At 41.7% G+C, this 15,159-nt stretch overlaps 1 protein-coding gene across 2 annotated transcripts in view; it reads right to left on the reverse strand.

Moving 5' to 3' along the window:
- Nucleotides 1-15,159, reverse strand: part of CADM2 (cell adhesion molecule 2) — a 130,385-nt gene that overhangs the window by 82,522 nt on the left and 32,704 nt on the right. The gene's annotated exons all lie outside the window — the stretch shown is intronic.

The raw sequence follows: 15,159 nt of genomic DNA on the forward strand, positions 1-15,159 counted from the left end.
CTCTGAGCACCCTGATCTGGTTAAAGCTGTCCCTGCTCACTGCAGGGGGTTGGGCTAGATGGCCTCTAAAGGTCCCTTCCAACCCAAAGCACTCGATGGTTCTATGAAACCTGCCACGCCTTTTAAGAAGTGGGTCCATACCGTAAAGTTCATTACAGAAATCTTGTGCTCGCGCGTGCCTGCACAGCAGCCCTCAGCAAGGATTTAGCTGCCCGCCCCCAAGCTCACAGGGATGCGGGTGCCCGGTGGCTGTCGGGGGCTGGGGGCGGCCCCTGTGCGGGGCGGCCGGGGCTGCCCGGTGCCAGACACAGCCGGTTCCAGCCGGCTCCAGCGGCCCCAGCGCGGGGCAGGGCTGAGCCCCGCAGCCAACATGGCGGCGCCTCGGGGGGGGGCCCGGGCGGGGGGGGCAAGGCTGCCCGGCAGCCAGGGGTGAGGGGAAAGTGTGAAAAACAGCCCTGGCAGCACTGAGGTGAGGGGAAGAGGAGGGGGAGGGGGTGCGCCAGGTGCCAGAGCAGGGATTCCCCTGCAGCCCCTAGAGGAGACCACCCTGGAGGAGACCACCCTGGAGCAGTGTGAGGAGGAAGGAGCGGCAGAGAGGAGCTGCTATGGTCTGACCACAGCCCCCATTCCCCAAGCCCTGCAGGGAGGAGGTGGAGGAGCTGGGAATAAAGGAGCGAAGGTGAGCCTGAGAGAAAGGTGTGGGGTAGGGGGAAGGTGTTTTCAGTTTTTGTCTTTGTTTCTCACCATCCAACTCTGTTTTAACTGGCAGTAAATTAAGTAAATTTTCCCCAAGCCGCGTCTGTTTTGTGCATGACAGTAATAAGTAAGTGATTTCCCTGTCTTTATCTCGATCCACATCCTATTGAGGAGGGTGGGTGTGAGAGTGGCCAGGTGGGCATCTGGCAGCCAGCTGTGGTCAACCCACCACAGATGGGCATGTGGCAGCTCCCATTAAGCAAGCAGGGAGATGCACAGGAGAAAGTTACAGGGTCCTTTACTAAGTAGTAGCCTTTTTTCCTGTTTTCCAATTTATAAACACTAAATACTCTCATCTTGTTTGTATTATTTTGATAGTGAATAACCTGTGTTGTTCTTCCTTTGTAAAAGACTGTTCCCTCAGGCCTCTGCTGCATAATGCACAAAACCAGGTATGCATGCAGCTCAGCACACACATCTGTGATGAAATTTTCTATTCAGAGCCCCACCAGCCAAAACCCAGTAGACTCACCACTGTCTCCCAGTTAGATCATTCCCCGACTGGGTTATGCACCATTAAGAGCCCTGGCTTAGCTGCTCAGCCCCTCAGCTGAGTCTTAAATGAGGGACAAACCAGGCAATCAGCTACAGCAGTTTCTTGGCAGTTCTTTTCTCCCTGTGGTTCTGCATCCTTCTAGCCCGCTGCTTTTGCTCTCCTGTGCAAGCGTACGAATCACAGACTTGGTCTTTGCTCAGGTCTTACAAATTTTGGAAACAGTTTACAGTGGTACTTTAAATACTAAGTCTTGGATCTGGAGATTTCATTTTAACTAGCCAAACTTTTGTCTAAGGAATTTCTAAGATTTTCCTTGCAGTAGAAAGACAAAGACTATCTAAAATGAGCAATGAATAATTTGTAATTTACACTAATAATAAATAGTGTTAATTTATTCATTCTCATACCTGTTTCCTGCCATGCCTGTCAGAACGACAACCCCACTTACCTTGTCATAGAATCATAGAATCACAGAATGCTTTGGGTAGAAAGGGACCTTTAGAGGTCATCTAGCCCAACCCCCTGCAGTGAGCAGGGACAGCTTTAACCAGATCAGGGTGCCCAGAGCCCCGTCCAACCTGACCTTGAATGTTGCCAGGGATGGGGCCTCCACTACCTCTCTGGGCAACCTGTTCCAGTGCTTCACCACCCTCATTGTAAAAAATTTCTTCCTTATATACAGTCTAAATCTATTCCACTTTAGTTTAAAACCAGTACTCCTTGTCCTGTCACAACAGGCCTTGCTAAAAAGATTGTCCCCATCCTTCCTATACGCCCCCTTTAAGTACTGAAAAGTTGCAATAAGGTCTTCTCGCAGCCTTCTCTTCTCTAGGCTGAACAACCCCAATTCTCTCAGCCTGGCCTCATAGGAGAGGTGCTCCAGCCCTCGGATCATTTTGGTGGCCCTCCTCTGGACCCACTCCAACAGGTCCATGTCCTTCTTGTGCTGAGGGCTCCAGAGCTGGACGCAGTGCTCCAGGTGAGGTCTCACCGGAGCAGAGCAGAGGGGCAGAATCACCTCCCTCGACCTGCTGGCCACGCTGCTTTGGATGCAGCCCAGGGTTCGGTTGGCTTTCTGGGCTGCAAGCGCACATTGTTGCCTCATTTCCAGCTTTTCATCTACCAGTACCCCCAAGTCCTTCTCTTCAGGGCTGCTCTCAATCCCTCCATCCCCCAGCCTGTACTGATATTGGGGGTTGCCCCATCCCAGGTGCAGGACCTTGCACTTGGCCTTGTTGAACCTCATGAGGTTCACACAGGCCCACCTCTCCAGCTTGTCCAGGTCCCTTTGGATGACATCTCGCCCTTCTGGCGTGTCAGCCACACCGCTGAGCTTGGTGTCATCTGCAACCTTGCTGAGGGTGCACTCAATCCCACTATGTCATTGATGAAGATGTTAAACAGCACTGGTCCCAGTATGGACTCCTGAGGGACTCCACTTGTTACTGGTCTCCATCTGGACATCAAGCCATTGACCACAACCCTCTGGATGCGACCATCCAGCCAATTCCTCATCCACCAAACTGTCCACCCATCAAATCCGTATCTCCCCAGTTTAGAGAGAAGGATGTTGTGGGGGGACCGTATCAAAGGCTTTACAGAAGTCCAAATAGATGACATCCATTGCTTCTCCCTTGTCCACTGATGCAGTCACTCCTTCATAGAAAGCCACTAGGTTGGTCAGGCAGGACTTGCCCTTGGTGAAGCCATGCTGGCTGTCTTGAATCACCTTCCTGTCCTCCACATGCTTGAGCATAGCTTCTAGGAGGATCTGCTCCATGATCTTCCCAGGCACAGAGGTGAAGCTGACAGGTTGGTAGTTCCCAGGGACCTCCTTTCTTCCCTTTTTAAAAATGAGCACAAGTTTCCCTTCTTCCAGTCCCAAGGGACTTCACCTGACTGCCATGCCTTTTCAAATACCATGGAGAGTGGCTTGGCAACTACGTCAACCAATTCCCTCAGGACTTTGGGATGCATTTCATCAGGTCCCATAGACTTGTGTACATTGAGGTTCCTCAGGTGGTCTCGAACCTGACCTTCCCTTACAGTGGGAGGGGCTTTACTCCCCTGGTCCCCCTCTTACGGTCCATTGACTCGGGAGGGGTGAGGAGAGAGGTTGCCAGTGAATACTGAGGCAAAGAAGTTGTTGAGTACCTCAGCCTTCTCCTTGTCTGTTGATACTAGGTCGCCATTCTTGTTTAGCAGGGGGTATGCTTTCTTTAACCTTCCTTTTCTGGTTGACATACCTGTAGAAGCCCTTCTTGTTATTCTTTACATCCCTTGCCAAACTCAGCTCCAGCCATGCCTTGGCCTTCCTGACCCCCTCCCTACACAACCAGGCAGCTTCCCTGTACTCTTCCCAGGATACCCGTCCCTGCTTCCACTGCCTGTGCAGTTCCCTCTTGCAGTTGCCTCTTGCCAACTCCATTTGTTTTGGGGCTATGCTCACACACCAAGGAGTAATGTAAGCTTACATTTTCACACCTAAAAAGGTTGTTTGGATATTTTTCTAGCCTTTGTTTTCCAACCCTTAGCAGGTAGCTTAATCGGCCGGACTAATGCCACAAAGTTCTTTGTGTAGAGAGATATGCACTTTGTTCCATCCATACAAATACCATATATTTTGTAAATACGCCACCCATTTAGCATATTTGTCAAAATATATGTCGGAATAGTACTCTCTGAGAGTAACTGAGTACAACTCAGTGATTTTTCCCAGCAATAACTCTAGGGAAGGGAGAGCAAAGAACATCTTCCGAAAAACAACAAAAGAAAAGAACAATAATATATGCATACAACACTGGCAAATTCAGTGATGGTTTGTGATGGATGTTCAGGGTTTGTGAACAGGTCTCAGTGGGTTTTTGAACGGGTCTCACTGCCTATTCAGTGACGGGGCAAAATGTCTTTGCTGTGCAATGGAACAATTTCATCACCTTTCAAAACAGTTCACTGGGTTGTCCTGTAGCAAAGAGAACTGCTGCCAATAGGGATTATGAGTCTCAGTTTTGTGAGGAAAGGAAATTTCCAATAGATTTTAGAAAATGATGTAAGCAAGCACTGGATTTACTGAATGGGTGTCTCTGGTGCAAGTGCAGTATGAATACTAGTGCAGTATTAGGCAGAAACAGTACAGTGACAGGCTTCAGTGCTCACTAAAAAAAAAAAAAAACAAATGCAACTCACTTGTGGCTTCACCTTTCACATATGCCAGCCTTTCCAAAAGTATGCCAACAGACCCGACTGTATTGTTATCCTCCCATACTCATTCCATTCATACCCCCTTTTAAAATTTGCACACAGACTTGAGAATTTATAATGCTGGAGAAGGACGATCAGGCAGAAGGTTGTATTTGAGTTTGTTGATTAAATCCTTTCTTCCAGTGTTCATTTTCTGCACCTCATTTGCGTACCTACACCTCCGTAGTGATTCAGTGATTTCAAAAAAGGTTACGCTCTGAGCTTGAGTTCTGCACACTAAGCTTGAGATCATAGTAAATGTACAGACTTGGTATATAACACACCAAGTCACAGAAACCTGCTTCTTCCTGTTCTGGGTGCTTTAAAAATAGGAAAAAAAGATAGATAACTGTAATTTAAGAAAAAAATATATCTAACATAGACCCAGAAGGCTAGGGAAGGGTGAAAAATAAAAGTAATTTTTGTATTGAAAATAATTAACTGAAAAAGGTAAAGTAACAGTGGAGAAAGGAACAATACAAACTATTCTCAATAGGGGAAAAAGTAGCAATTCCAAAATCTGTTTCCAAATTCATAAAGAGATGTTGTATCTTCAGAACAGATGTGAGTTTTTGAATGAAAGGACACCAAATATGAAGAAGAAATGAAGAAAAAAAAACCCCTGAAATCCTACTTTAAAGTACCCTCCTTACGCTGTTCTTTAAATGCACACTTCTCTTCCTTTAGAACAATGGTGTTTTACTCCGCTAGCTTACAGAATGTGCATGTTCTCAGGCTACTATGCTGCTGTAAATGTGGGGTAAAAATGCAGATATGCAATGAGCTGGTGTTCTCCATGACACTGGGTGTTCCAGATCCCATCTGCTATACAGGGAACAAATTTTGTTTATGCAGCTGTGAAACAGAGCAAATACTGTGGGCATGATTTGCACTGAAGGAGTTACACTAACGTGTCATCTTGTGTTCTACTGCTAATGGTTGATTCAAGACTACTGTAATTTTACCTGTAAGTGCAGCTAATCCCTTATCTATAGAAACTGAAGTATCTACAAGACTGAGCATCATATCCTCTCCCAAAACTTTTTTTTCTTAGGTTTTAAGTTCCATTCCAGTACTCAATTAGGCTCACACATACTGTATTTCAATTTTATCTATTATTCTATTCCATGGGCCTTTTTTATTTTAGAATGTGTTCCCACCTGAGAGCAAGGAAAAGAATTATTTTGAAAGGCATACACATGCAAAATGGACTTAATGAACAGTAAATATGCTGCATTTAGTTGTTTTTCACACTGTACTTTCTGCACCATTTTATGTGTAAACACTGCAGAAAAGGGACACAAAAAAGAGGAAAAGCAATTATTGAATTGAGCCTATTAGGCAATGTGATCATTTTACAGAACACTAAAGGGAAAGTTCTTAAGCACTGCAGGAGGCTTTATTGTAAAGTGTAATTTTCAGACAGGCACTAATGCTCCCACCTGTTTCTTTTTGTGTCACACTTTTTATAACACCAATTTCCCTACTCTCTGCAAAATCCTAGGGGAAGTAAAAAACATAGAAGGTCCCAGCTGCAAAAAGAAGATACAACCTCCCAGACGGCCAGGATGTTTAACACAAACTGAAATTTAATCTATTAAATATACATGCTGTATCTCAGCAAAAATGTTACCTGCTTCTTAATATGTTATCTACTACATCACAGCATAATTCCACAGTGGAGGTGTAATGTCAATGAAATATTGGTGTAGAAGGTTACAAGCTGAATATTTACATAATCCTTTAAAATAATTGGCTTTTTCTTGCAAAGACAAACTACCTATCTGGAAAGTTTCACTAGGCAGATTTTTTCTACAATACATACGATATTCTTCATAAGATTTTAGAACATTTTACTGAAAATAAGCACTCATTCAATATAGCATAAAACAGATGCCTGCTGAATCAAGGATGGAGATATCATTAGGGTGAACTCCTTCAAAATGACAATAATTTAAAAATTGGTCAACTATGCAACGAAAGTAATTACAGCAATGATGGCAAAGTACTGACAAATGTTGCCAAGTTTGGGTTCAACAGAGATTTGGGCTGGCATCAGTGACTATTAACTAGGATTCTTTAAAAAATAAACTGGACATAGAATTTGGATTCTCAAAAGGCTCACCATTATTAACAGTTATGTATATTCCAATCTACAAAACTTCGGTGATCAGTCTGTGTTGCACATGATATATTTTCTCTTTACCTTCCTGACTGAAAGAGTTTGAAATGTAGGGTTTAATACTGATGAAGCTTTCTTTATATATACACTGCTGCCTATGTGGGTGGAGAAACTAGATGCTTATAAGTCTGGCTGATTATAAGAAATTTCTATGCGGTTGACAACAACCATGGGATACAGAGTGATTAACATTAGCCAACATGGGTTATATCCCATCAGATCAAGTTAACAGTAGGCTGGTTTTGAGTTAATAATTATCTACTTAAATATAATCACTTCCTTTTGGAGAAATGGAAGGTCACCCTTCTCAGAAAAGAATATAGAGAGAGCCTAAGTACGATAAAGATAGAAAAATTAAAAAACACTGTTTAAAAAAAGACAAAGAAGGAACTTTTCAAGAAACTAGAACAAGAGAGAAGAGACAGGACAGAGATATCCACTGTATTTGTAGGAGACAGGCTCTATCTAACTGCTGAACAAGCCAAGCTCAAAGAAAGACAAGTTGGAATGGACAGAGGGTGAGGCAAAAAACAGGAATAGGAGAGCCTGAGCTATCCTGAGAACTGTTCCCCAGTGACGAGGAACACAGGGCTGAGAACTGTGAGGAGGGGTTCCTACCTTTGTCCAAGTCCACACCCACAGACACAATACATTGTCCTATATACACAGGCATTTATTCAAGAATGTGTTTACAGAATCTTGCCCAAAGCTGTGTGTGACACATGCCCCCGGAAACTTAACTGTAAACTCAGAGTGCTCAGAGGGCATAAATGTGAGATAAAGAGATACTTAAGTTACTGAGAGGTATTAGAGGTCAATGCTAGTTCTGGGATCAAGGTGAAGGAGGCCAGGGAGAGTCGCAGTTTGTTAAATGCAGTCACAACAAAATTCAAAATTCAAAACCATCCACCTTTCTGCTGAAGACAAAGATTGCCCAGATCTAAACATAGAACAGTGGAACTCCAGTATCTTAACTTACTGTCTTTCTTTTCCTCTACTTGATTTCAGTTGTAGGTGGTCCTTTCCAGAGAAACCTGGAAATAGTCTCTTACAATTCAGGATTCCTTATGTACAAATATGTATGAAGCTTAAGGAAGAAATACTTTGATACCATATTCATAGTTTGCTAGAATAATATTTCATCCTGGATATGGACAAATTCATCCAATTTTCCAAATCATTAATATTTATTGATACTGCCTGAGCATCCAGCTTGGGCTGTGGATTCATTCTGCAAGGTGATTTATAAACACAGAAACATGCATGCTTTTCCAGATTCATTATGATAATTCATACAGGCGGAGTTGATACTAGCATTCCTTTCTAGGCTGCTAGGTATTCATGGCACAATCCAGATAGCATTCTGCAGTGAATAAAATTTATGCAGAAAATAAGATAATTTCTTACAGAACCCCCATCTCACCGGCTAGAGAAGCTGGGAAGTGTATCATGTCAAAGTAGGAAAGAAAGTATTGTACATGGACAAAAAGCTGGCTATTAGACTAATGATTCAGAATCTAGACCTGCCATTATGATGTAGTTTCAAAGTAATATTGGCAAACTACTTATACCAAAATGTTAACAGCTGAATGTCAAGTGTGTTTCTGCTATTTTCTCCGCTAGTTTCTCATTTCAGACTCTTGAGCGTAGATGTGTACATGTACTAAGAAGGCAGTGTTACAATTCAAACCGATGATGAGCTATCTTCTGAGTGTGATGCTATGTCACGTCAAATACTCTTGGGAAAATGGGGACTGTGTTCAATGTTAGACATAAAATATACATGATCTATTAGTCAATTTTGATCTTAGGATTTTTTTCTGCTTCAGTTCCCAGCTGTAAATTTGAGGCAATTGAATACCCTAATTGTCCACAGGTGCGATAAAAATAAGCATTTAAATATTTGCCAAGTTCTCAGATACTAGGGGGAAGAAACATAGGAACACCTATGAGCAAATTATTTTAATTCTGTGTTCTGAGGGCATGCATCAAATAAGACCTGAGTCATACAGATCATTCATAGCTACCATTCATTATTCTATTCCACTGAAGGAGTCAGGAATCCTCTTCAAAGATATATCCCGCCCATAATGCCACAGTTTTCAGAAGGCAATGTATTATGATGTTTCTCATTGTATAATGAAAGTCAGGAAATCCAAATGTGTCCTTTCTAGCATTTCTTACAATATCTTCCTTAGGTACAGAGGTCTTTCCACTTTGAATTAGTTTGAACTAAAGTAACTATTCAGAGGAAGGAAGAAATTTTCTACTCTTTTTTTTTATAAGACATTTTATCCTTGAGCTTGTGACAAAACGATTCATGAAATAAATGTTTCTGTAATTTTCTAACTACCAAGTGTGTGAAAACTCTGAAAAAACTACAGGATCTGTAGATGAAGAAGACCATGTATGTTGTCTACCTTGACTTTAGCAAGTCTTTGGTCACTGTCTCCAGTGGCATTGTTTGTATCTAGGCTGGGATGTTACTGTTGTCCTGGACGTGCGTACTACTCAACGGGTGAAGAACTGGCTGGACCATTGTGTTGAGGGGACGCTCTACCTGGTGGTTGGTTACAAGCAGACTTCTTCAGGAGTCTATCCTGGGTCCTGTCTTGTTTAACTGTTTAATATCAAAGACCTGGCTGAGGTGGAGGAATGTGCTGTCATTAAGTCAGTTGTTTACACTAAACTTTGGCTGTACTAAGTATAATTAGGGGAAGGCCACTGTTCAGAGGGGTCTCCCACAGGCTGGAGGAATGGGCCAACAGGTCTCTCATGGGAGGCAGGGAAATTCAGCAAGGAAAGATGCAAAATCCAACACCTAAGCTGAGAAGGGGTGTCCTGGCTGACAGTAGGGTAAACATGAGCCAGCATGAGTCCAGGCTCTGCTCCTTTCAGGTGACTGAATCCTAGTTAACTCCCACCAAGTTTTCTCTTTTCACCTAGAGCCCTGTCAGGTCCTTCTCAAAGGAAACAGCCACTCACTAGGGTCACTGACAGAGTGGTGTTGTATATTTCTCTGTTATTATTAGTATTTGTTTCCATCAGCCTTTGCAAAATGTTTGTCTCATTCAAGGGAGTCTTCTTTAAATAATAGAAAAGACAGAACTTTCTGTGGTGATAGCATACACATAGTTTACAACAGCTTTATAGTGCAAGCTTGATTATCTGGTGTGCCCTCATTGTTAAAAGACTCATTCAAGGGAGTCTTCTTTAAATAATAGAAAAGACAGAACTTTCTGTGGTGATAGCATACACATAGTTTACAACAGCTTTATAGTGCAAGCTTGATTATCCGGTGTGCCCTCATTGTTAAAAGTGATCATTTTTTCTGATATTAAAATATTTATTTGACTATATATTACTGGGTACATATGATATTAGTGTTTATTACTGATTGTGCTTTTCTCTATAACCTTTTCATGACCTTATGAATAATGTTATTCTAATGAAGGACACATATATGTGTGGTGTTCTGAAATAAAAATCTTTCCTATTTATTTCAAACAAGGCCAAATATTCACTTTACATTAATCAACTAACTATGCTACAATTCCTCTGAGCTGCATGGAATGGAAAGACATTTCTCTAAAGCACACAGGAGACAGCCAACTCTCTCTTTGTTTCCTGTGCCCTAATTATTCCATTATATTTTGACATCCTTTCTGCTGAAATGACACTGACTTAAAAAACCCCATATTTCATGCATGCTTTGGTGAGAGCGCTGACTAAGAATATTAAATATTGAACCTTTCTTTCATTATGGGGCAGTTTCTGAGTTCACTTCTGGGTCAGTTTTGAGTCACTAGACTACACTGTGAAGACACAAGGGTGTGTAGAAGCTACAACTTGCAATAAGAAAACATTGGCTTTTAAAATCTTTTTTAAGCACAGATGACTGTAAATGATCATTTTGTTCTTTGTTTTTTATTTTTTACAGCTGTTTTTTGTTTATTTTAAAATATTCAAAACATTGTCAGGCAGTGTGACTTAAGAAAAGTCTAAATATTGCATATGAGTTCATAAAAAGGATGTCTGTGATTTCTGAAGCTTAATTACATTTCCTTCTTTGGAAAATAAACAAAGCCTAGGTAAAACTATATTATGCTAAAAAAGAAATAAATTTAAAAGAGCCACTGACACCTTACAGGCGTATTAGGCAAGTTCATTTACTAAAATGTTACAGCCTGACAACTTTCTAGGGATCCAGCCAAAAATATTGGAAATTACAAAATAGCTCTAAGGATTGAAAAGACAAGCTTCAGTTTGGTTTGAAACTATACAATAGTATCTCCAAAAGAGGAATGCTACTGAATAGTAATGTCAATTACAGGGTGTCTTGATGCAAGTTATGCAGAGAAACAGCTAAATACTTTTTTACATTTAAAAAAAAATGGGCGTCATTATTATTAAAATTGTCAGTTGAGTGAAAAAACCAGCAACTGAGTCCTGCATTAGAAAAGACTAAGCTGACACAAACACACCTACTAGAATTTTCCCAAAAGAAAACTCTTAAATTAGATCTACCAACTGGGCATTGATCAATCGGACAACAATCCTCACAAATGCTATCTCAAGTTCCCTTAAAGTATTACGGATAATAGGTTATGTTTCTATAGTGAGTTATGTTTATAAGGTGTGTTTAAAAACAATCTCTGTGGTAAACTGATGAATATATTTTCTTTCTTTCCCTTTCCATCAACAGAAAATTCTCATTTAAAATGTCTTATCTTTATGCACACAATGTTCCAAATACTGTCCTTCCACTATTGTTTATAACCAGTGCCCCAAGTGCTACACAGACTGGACCAAATCATCATCAAATCCAGAGGTCTCAATCTGTTAGTGTAACTGGATTTTTTTATAGAATACTCAAGCCTTGATGCTAGATCCTGGAGGCAGTAGATTTAGCCAGAGTTGTATATGGAAGCAAGAGGCAGAGTCTTCTGGAAGGCAATGTGTGAAGAAGCCTCCTCCCCTCACCATCTTACTACTCCCGTTCTGACTGAACACTGTGGTCAGTATGTCATCCCACCATGTGGGACCGGTGTCATGACACATCTCATCAGAGCCCTGGGGGCAAACCCAGCGACTGATGGCTCTTGCAGTAACCTCCTCAGCACCTCTCAGGCAGCCTCTCTCTTCTTGAAGCTGCACCAGCCACAACACGTACTCTAGAGGGAACTGTGGCAGAGTCTATAATGATATGTGACACTTTATTAATCCCCACATGGCCTGCCTCTGCAAAACCATCGCAGAACAGCCAGGATCCTGGTCTGCCTTTTTTTATTGGTATCATCACACTTCTATAGCAGCAATAGCTTGCCCAGAAGAACAGCTCCTGCCTCCAAAGTAATTCCCCTAATAGCAATAAGCACAGCATCATGACCAGAGTCAGAGCTATCCTCATCCTCACAGTGTTGAGCAGAGAGCGAAAACAGCGCAGTTACAGAATCTGTGCAGCCCCTCTTACACCCTGTCATGTTGCCTTGCTGGATCATTCAAAATGGCTCACCCATGTTTCCATCTTCCTCTCCACCTCCTCTCCCAGCCCCCCACTTCTGTTCTCCCCCTTAACCTACTCTCAGGACTCTTGTTCCAACATTGCTCTCTGCACCAAGACCAGAAACGTGAGGCAACGCAAGCCCATTCATAGCAAGTAGCAACCTCAGAGTCTGGGATAATACCAGGCCATTTCACACATTATGACAATTGATGCTGCACACATCCGGGTGTCTGAGGCCATTTTTTTGCTTGTCCAAAGTCACAGCCATTGACTGGTCAAGACAAATCTTATACCTGAAAGTATGAAACCTTAGCAGGGCCTTAGTTCTCCAGTTCTCACACCGAGTAAACTGTTATTCCTCACCTCTCTGCTATATCTCTGGAGAATGCTGTTTTGGCAGGAGATGGCAGAGGGCAGTTGATTTCCCAGAGGTGTTGGTCTGAGCAACGTTTCCCTCCTGTTCCCTAAGTTAGGTAGGGCTTTTCCTTAGGACTGTGTTGTAGCTTTGAAACACAATATCTGGGTATCTGTGATGCACATGGTTTGAGGGACAGAATCCCTGCAAGAAGGGGCTTGGTGATGAGACGTAAGATGGGGTAAGTACATTCTAGCTTTATCCTCATTCTGCTTTCCCCTTTTGGGAAAGAATTACTCTGCAGCAGCTATAACTATCATGAGTGTCACCACAGGCACAACACAGCTTCATTCTTTCTCTATTTTCATCTCTAATGTCATTTTGAAGCTTGTGAAAATTGCTCTGAGATATAAGAGAAATGTACCTATAAGTAAGTGTTCATTTACTGGTATGATTCACTGCTGCCCACAGGAAACAGTAGAGGCTGTTGTAACTGTGACATAAAGTTGACAGTGTATAGAAATTAAACCATGGTGTGTAAATGACTATGAAGGACCATGGTTAGCTCTGAGCTCTCCACGAAGCCCACAGTTCATCACTTGTCTTGTGACACTGACATATTTGGGCTCTGTGGACCTCTCCAATTTCTATCTCTCTACAAGCCAGAAGGTAATCATAATGTAGGTTGGGAGCACGACAGTACTGTTTCTCATGCTAAGCAACTGCAAACTGCTCCCAGGAGGATGCCTATTTATTACTGGCTCTGCGCCATGAAAGACTGACCTAATGAAGCAATACAGAGCAGCTGATGTTGGCAGGTCTTGTGGTATGGACAATTAGAGGTGCATTTATTGGCAAAATATTTGTGCCCCAAAGGCTACCACATACAGGTGTCCTGCCTTGATAATTCTGTGGTGCGGAGTTTTTATTTGGCTGCCCTTTCAAAACCACATGTAAGGTTTGCATTTGAATCCATTAAGGTTGCAACTGAGTTCTATTTTTAAAAAAAAAAAAAAAAAACAACACTAAACACCTCAATTGCAGCTCTATTTTGATTACTATGTTTTAACCAATATCTCTTAATGGTAACATATAAAGAATATCTACAATATTTAGTGTACCAAATAGAAAATGTCATGTATGTCATGCTAAACCATACCACTTTTATAGTTTTTTACTGCCTTCAGAAATGACTAAAAAATACAGAGGTCTAGAGGAAAATCTAATATCTGAGAGGATTAATTGTCTCTTTTTTTAACAGAGTGACATCTTTGGCATGTGAAAAAAATGTTAGCCTGTTTTCAATGAAGATTATGAAAATGTGGTTATAAGCTGTAGGCAAAGAGCGAGATGCATCAGACCAAAATTAAACATAGATATAAAATTTGGTAGAAATGTCTATATTTAGACATCTATATTAGATATCCCAGAATATAGAGGTAGATATCTGACCAAATTAACTGTCTAAAATCCATGTAGTTAGTGGAGAGAAAGTAGCAGAGGTATGGTCCAGTCTGGCTTGCTCTTCTGTAGTTGTCTAATGTAGATCAGACCAGTCATGTTATAATAGTGCCTAAATCTCTCCACCAAATGCAAAGGGAAGCCCAAGTGAGCAGCTCAGATGTAAATAGCTACTGTGCAGATGTTTAAAGACAGACATTTGAAATGATTCCCATACACTCAGAAACTGAAAAGCATCATGCCTCCTTGTTGTAATACTCAGAGGTAGGTGAAATCATTGGAGGACTAGAACCCCAAGTTGGTATCGAATCATCGAATCGTTTAGGTTGGAAAAGACCTTTAAGGTCATCCAGTCCAACCATTAACCTAACACTGCCAAGTACACCACTAAACCAGTTAAGGATAGAGCAGCAATTTCATGTTTCCTGCCTTGGTGGCTGGATTATTTATAATGAAAGTAAAAACTAGGAATCATTAAGATTGCAAAGGACCTCTAAGATCATCATTCTAATCATCAACCCAATACCACCATGCCCACTAAACCGTGTCCCAGAGTGCCACGTCTACACCTATTCCTCCCCCCTCCCCCAATTGCATACATCTGTCCAACCATACAGCTATATGTCTCATGAAACTAAAAAGAACAAAAAGAAGAAATCAACTCTTAACTTCCAAACTTTCTTATGATTTAAAAACTCCAAATGTTAAGGGCCAAACTGTCCCCATCCTCCCCAACAACAGGTAATTAAAAATTGTGTAATTATCACCTTACTTCTGAGTCTTTATCCCTACAGAGAATGTTAGATGGATAGTGAAAATCAAGCACTAGGGCTAGGATGCCTGAAGTTTATAAGCCAAACAGAGCGCGTGTCATGTAGCTGTTGCCTGTTAAGTCATGAGGAAAACACTGAAATAGGGAAAATCCTAAGTACCATCTATCTGACAGCATACTCAGGGCAATCAAGGCTGACCTCTCTTAAAATTAAGCACTTGCAAATCTTGCTGAATTTGAAATTAATGAGGAAACAGACTCTGTACTTCCTGACACCTAGGGGAATGCTTAAAGGTTATTAGGTAAATGGATAATTCCTTCTCCTTCAGGTATAGTATAGAAGCAAAAGATGGCTTGCAACTGATTTTTGTGAGTTATCTACAGAGGTATC

Source organism: Pelecanus crispus, chromosome 1, assembly GCF_030463565.1.
Source record: "Pelecanus crispus isolate bPelCri1 chromosome 1, bPelCri1.pri, whole genome shotgun sequence".
NCBI lineage: Eukaryota > Metazoa > Chordata > Aves > Pelecaniformes > Pelecanidae > Pelecanus > Pelecanus crispus.